Genomic DNA, 6,788 nt, shown 5'->3' with positions numbered 1-6,788 from the left:
GTCGGGTCGTATTCTAAATTTGTGAAGTAAAGTGACCTTTGTATTCCCTTGAGAGAAGATATATTTAGGCCAAACCTCGCAGTAATAAATTCCGCCTTGTTAGTGTGGGAGCGTTATGCTTGATTTGGGGGAAGACATTTCAGTTGTGTGCTGCCCGTTTATTGACTGTAGTGAAGGAATAGCTTGGTTTAATTGAGTAGACCCTACTAGAGGTAGGATAAATACGTGGGGAGCTATTTCCGACTATGACAATAAAACTTAAGTATAGGTAAATGACTATTTTTTCTTGTGTCTCCGTTATAAGTAGACCAAGATGGCGACAGACAGACAATTAGTTAGAGAATTTAAATCAATTGGTAGGGAAGAGTTAGGGTATGATGGAGCCCATTTAGCTGAATTTGTTGAGCGAAGTGTTAGAGAACACAAGGAGCAACTAGCAGCTGAGCGTGAACGAGAGAAAGACAGACAAGCAGCTGAGCGTGAACGAGAGCTCGAACTAACCAGATTGCATGCCGAAGAAAAGTCTAGAGAACGCGAACATATGTTAGCCATGGCGAGACTGAGGATCGAAGCAGAGTCCAGAAAGGTTGAAGACCTGAATGAATGTTCAGGGTCCACAAGTAGGCGACCTGAAGACAGACGAACCATACAGATCACCATGCTCATGTTCAACGACAAGGACGAGATCACTGACAACTTTTTGACACAGTTCGAAAATTTGGCTCTGAACAGCAGCTACCCAAGGACCAGTGGGCTATCAATATTTCAGCATTCTTACAGGGAGCCCCGAAAGACGTCTACCATAATATGACACCGAACGAGATAGACGGTTACGACGTTCTGAAGAAAGCGCTACTACAGCACTATGAGCTGTCGGCAGAAACATTTCGTAAACACTTTAGAGAATCGTCGAAGAGAGCTACCGAAACCCACGCGCAATTCCAGAGCCGCTTACGCGTAATTTTTGAAAAATAGATGAAAATTTCTGGTACCGCGCTTACGTATGAAGGCATACTCGAGCAGATTTTGAAAAGAGCGCGTCTTAAGTACATACAGAAAAGACTTGATAGTGTTCTTAGCGGAGCGTGAATTCTCAACCTTGGATGCGATAAGCGTGATGGCCGAGCTCTATGAGAGCGCGCACTCGCGTCCAACCACCTGGCGTGGCAGGGACTGGCCTGGCATCGGCGAGCATAGAAAGACCACTGAGGTGGTACCCCAAAGACGGAATGGCCAGAATGGTGAGAGGCCAGGGGCGGGAAATCTCAGCCGAGAAACTGTATGTGGGTTGGGGAAGACTCAGAGGGCAGAGAAAGATACCACGGGGAGGAAAGGTGAGCCTGTGTGTTACGGCTGAGACAGACCAGGCCATGTTGTTAAGGATTGTAGGAAGTATCGTCCGACAACGATGAATTCGTAACTCCAAATACTGTTAAAAAACAGGAAACAGTGGAGTTGACTAATACAGCGGTAGCTACGGTTAATGGTGAGATGGCAACCGTGTTATATGATACCGTTTTGTAGGATGGTGGATAGTAGATATGTCAAGCCTGGAGATTACACAGGCGAGACGGTTGAAGTCCAGTTTGCTAGCCGGACGGACGATTCCCTCCCGGTCGTTAACATTGATCTTGAATCGCCATATGTAAAGAGACGAATTCAACCGGCGTGTTTGTCGGGACTGTCTTATGACGTAATATTAGGGTGTAGGTATGTGTTGCCACAACCTAACCCTGTGACGTGTTCCTCTGCACACGTCGGGTCTGTTGAGACGAGGGCTATGAAGCGAAGGTCAGGGTCAAAGCCGCTACCACCCACGACTTCGCCCATAGACAATTTGCTACCTGGCGAGTTGAGGAAACTTCAAGAGGAAGATTTGTCTCTCAACAAGGTACGAAGGTACACAAAGGATGGGTCCATACGGAAATTGCCAGACGGCGAGGTGGAATTCCCGACGAAACGCGGTATTTTGTATCGGTACGCCAAGAAAGGGACCGATATGTTCAGGCAAGTTGTTGTGCCCAGAGCGAAGCGAGCAGAAGTGCTTAGGCTGGCACATAAGGGTCTACTTGGAAGCCACATGGGCGTGGCGAAGACCAGAGATAGGTTGGTGAGGGAGTTCTACTTGCCAGGTGTGTACGGGGATGTTCGGAGGTTTTGTTTGTCGTGCGACAAGTGTCAGTGGGTGGCAACTAAGACCTCCCATCGCCCGGTGCCACTAGGAACTACCCCACTGATTGACGAACCTTTCTTGAGAGTGGCGATGGACCTGGTAAGTCCGATAAAGCCGGCGGCAGAAAGCGGTAATCGTTATATACTAAGGATAGTAGATTACGCCACCCGGTACCCGGAGGCCGTGGCCTTAAAGGACATTGACTCAGTCAAGATGGATGAGGCCTTGTTAGGAGTTTGGTCGAGAGTTAGTGTCCCTGAGGAGATACTGACTGACCAGGGACGCAGTTCGTGAGTCAGGTGATGGAAGAGGTAAACAGATTGTTGTCCATTAGACACCTGACGACTACCCCGTATCACCCGCAGTGCAACGGTTCGGTGGAGCGTTTCAATGGAACAATGAAACAGGCTCTGAAGAAGCTCTGTGAAGGTCGACCCAGGGATTGGGATCGATACCTTTCCGCGATAATATTTGCGCATCGAGAAGTACCACAGGCTAGTTTGGGTTTTTCGCCTTTTGAATTGGGCTATGGGAGGACAGTCAGGGGACCCATGGCTGTATTAACGCATGCAAGTGATCCACGTCCACTTTGTAGAAACCTTACACAAAGTCCTCTCTTCTTGCAAGAGGTTTGTGGGTTGGCGGATTGTACCTTCTTTCAAGGTATCTGCCTCATTTGGTTCTCGTTATCTAGAGGTTGACCACCCTCGATGTTATTGCCCGGTTCGAGTAAATATAAATATAAGTGGTGAAATTTATAGGTGGAATAGATAGAGATCTGTGCAGATATAAAGAACAGACCAACACGAGCTCCCGTACATGTAAACAACAATTTAATCAATTGCATAAAACAACTGTGAGAATTCATTACATCAGGAATATACTCTGCTTCTAGAAATAAAACTTTCACCGAATAACAAAACACAAATATAATTAAATAAAGTAGCCGATCTGTTTTACTGATAAAATTAGTTCATTATAGGATCGAATGAACAATCGAAGTCAATGCCTTGTACAATTGCATAACCTGCTTCTCCGGTTCACTCCACTTCCACTGTAGCTGTTCCTTCGACTCCCCTCTGTCTTGCCTCTTTCGGTCCTCAACTCTGTGTGTAGCACATAGATCCATAGATACCTGGATCTCAGGATAATACTTCTCACTATACGTCTCAGAGATAATACATCACATGATACGTCTCAGAGATACGACGTTACAGGATATGTCTCAGAATACGTCTCAGAGATAATACGTCGCAGGATACGTCTCAGAGATAATACGTCACAGGATACGTCTCAGAATACGTCTCAGAGATAATAAGTCGCAGGAGCTATTTTCTCCCTTTAAAAAAATGTAAATAGAGACAACCTAAATTTTCTGTTCTTTATGATAACACGGGCTTGCATTATCCCCCTCTCGTTATCAGATCTTACTATCGGTGCTAAACAGATGCTAAGGCTGTCGGTTGGCTCCGCATATCCTATAATGACCCTAGTTAGTTTAATGGCTAATTCATTACGCATTAACACCACACGAGGCATAACGGTTCCGAGCCAGCCTCAATTTACACAAGTGAATGAATGAGATACATTACATGCCTTACTACGTCTTTTCAGTCAATACACACTCAACCTTAATCATACGTGAAATCTTCTAAATTCGGTGAATTCACACGGATTCTCGTAACTCATATGAACTAATGTAATGCTTGAAATTCTTAGAACCTAATTCTTATGCAAACAAGACGACTAATTCAAACAATTCGTCAAACTTATCTAAAGATTAATATACGACTTCCTATGAATAAAGTCAACACAGTTATACTTCATAAAGCAAATTGATATATGAATGTAGCAAATAGATTCATGCAAATATAAGTAAATACATTCAGCAAAACATTATATATGGCATCAACAAATTACATGGAATTTCACAAATACCTTTGCCCTTTGAGCTTTCAGCGTTCCTCGCTTCTACAGCCAAATTTGTTCCTCGGTTGTCTTCGACAACAGTCCTCTTGGACAACAGTTTTACGAGAGAATTTCTCCCAAATTTACTCTCAGGTTTCTTACACTTATTTTCTCTTGCAGAAAAGCTTAGACTAATTCAAATTAATATTAAACTAGGAAATTTAGTGTGTGAAACACATCCCTTATTTAGCGTAACCAATCAGAATCAAATATATCTGCTAACTTTTTTCCAGAGGCGCCAAAGTCGTGGTCAACTTGACTTTGTAGTTTGAGTAACAGTGTTCTGCGATCTTTCAATTCTGACATTTACACTATGGAATCAAAGTTAGCTTTTGTCTCCACCAGTCTTCTGTTGGATAAATAAACCGATGCTTAATTAAGAATAAAATTCTCCCCTCGAAAAGACATTACCGATCATGGCAGTATGGCGATTTGATACGCGCCTGTCCCCATAAATCTAATTAATTGTTCTCTGCCCCAAGTTAATGTGTACTTCATAGATCGCCGGAAATTTGCCCCTTCACAAAGCAATTATGGACGAATGAACAAGCATCCGAGGAAGTGTGGACATACCAATATGTTATTGACCTCCGCAACAGGCTGGAAGAGGTTTGTAAATTGGCTCAGGAAAATTACCGCGACGCAAGGGGACATCAAGCCAAATATTACAATAAAAGACGAAGGAACGTCACTTTGAGGTGGGTGATAAGGTGTCGTTGTTGCTGCCGTTAGAGCACAACAAGCTCCAAGTCTCATGGAGGGGACCATTTGTGGTAACGGAGAAACAAGGTGGGCAGAACTACCGTATCCGGGTAGGAGACAAGAAGTTGTACCACGTAAATCTCCTGAAACGTTACCGTGAAAGGGAGACACCCACAGAGTTCGTGGTTGCTACGGTTGTAACTGAAGAACTTGACGACAACGGAGGAGACGCGGAAGTACTCCCTAGTTGTCCTTTGACGAGGGAAGAAACCTACGTCGACGTTGTCCTTAATGGGACGTTAACATCAGAGCAACGTAAGGAAGTGGAGTCTTTACTCCAAGATTACTCAAGTGTTTTGACAAAACGACTTAGCAAGACGGAGTTGGAGGAGTTCACCCTGAAATTATTGCATGATAAGCCAGTGAAGTTGAAATCATATCCGCTACCCTATGCGAAATTAGAAACTGTCCGAAATGAAATTCAAGCTATAACTTGAGTTATAGAACTGAGTCGGCGTATAGCTCTCATGTTTTGTTGGTACAGAAGAACGACTGTACACACAGCTTTTGCGTTGATTACAGGAAGCTGAACAAGGTCACGGAATTCCATGTAGAACTTTTACCTGACCCTGGGTCAATATTTGCCGGGGTGACCAATGTTAAGTATTTTTCGAAAATCGATCTGTCCAAGGGATACTGGTAAATTCCAGTTCGAAGTGAAGACAGCAAAACTTGCCTTCGCAACTCCAGATGGGACCTACCAGTGGATAGTCATGCCATTCGGAGTCCAGAATGCGCCGAGTGTCTTCACGCGTATGATGAGAAAATTACTTGAACCGTTAAGGGGGACTGGAGTTTCGAACTTCATGGACGATTTACTCTTAGCGACAGCTACTTGGGACGATCATTTTGCTGAAAAACGTTTTAGAGCGACTTCGACAAACGGGACTGACAGCACGGCCGTCTAAGTGCCATAGAGGGTTTAGGAAACTAACCTACCTAGGTCATACCCTCAGCGAAGACACGTTAACCCCAGATAGTTCAAAGGTCGACCAACTTAGGGACGCAGTACGACCGACCACTAAGACGGAAGTTCTATCTTTCTTGGGACTGGCAGGGTATTATCGACGATATGTTGCTAACGTCAGCGCTATAGCGAGGCTATTGACTGACTTGACTCGGAAAAAGGCTCTGACGAATGTTATATCGAAAGACGCATGTGAACGAGCATTTCAGACGTTGAAGGACAGATTGACGTCAGATGCAGTAGTGAAATTGACAGATCTGACACGAGCTTTTGTTCTACGTACTAACGCTTGTCATAGAGGTTTAGGGGCAGTGTTATTACAAAAGCACGACGGAAACTTATTCCCAGTTGCATACAGTAGCAGGAAATTGTCAACTGCAAAACTCAATTACTCAGTCTCTGAGAAAGAATGCTTGGCAATTATCTTTGGGATATCTAAATCCCAACGTTACCTGTATGGACGAAAATTCATTCTAGAAACTGACCACCCACCACTCGCCTATTTAACTCACGCTAAGCCAACTAATGGACGATTAATGAGATGATCATTATTTCTGCAACAGTACCAAGTCCAGGTACGGTATATTAAGGTCAGTGAGAATGTAGGGGCTGACTGCTTAAGTAGACTAGGGACGTCTGAGGGGAAGGGTTCACCTGATAAAGTGTAAATGAATCAGATTAGATCTCCAAAAAGTTTGGAGAGTAAACTCCCTGATTTTACTCTTCAAGGAGGGGCCTATGTGAGGGGGCAAATTTCTGTCGATCTATGAAGAACACATTAGTTTGAGACCAGAGAACAATTAATTAGATTTATGGAGACAGGCACTTGTTAAATCGATATACTGCAAGAATTTCTAAATCTCTGGTCGGGGACGGTAGTGAGGCTAATTACACTTTTGTTTATATAGCAGCCAGACG

This window comes from Sinohyriopsis cumingii, chromosome 5, assembly GCF_028554795.1.
Source record: "Sinohyriopsis cumingii isolate HCF-2022 chromosome 5, ASM2855479v2, whole genome shotgun sequence".
NCBI classification, from domain to species: Eukaryota; Metazoa; Mollusca; class Bivalvia; order Unionida; family Unionidae; genus Sinohyriopsis; species Sinohyriopsis cumingii.
Note: the sequence above shows the minus strand (reverse complement) of the source record.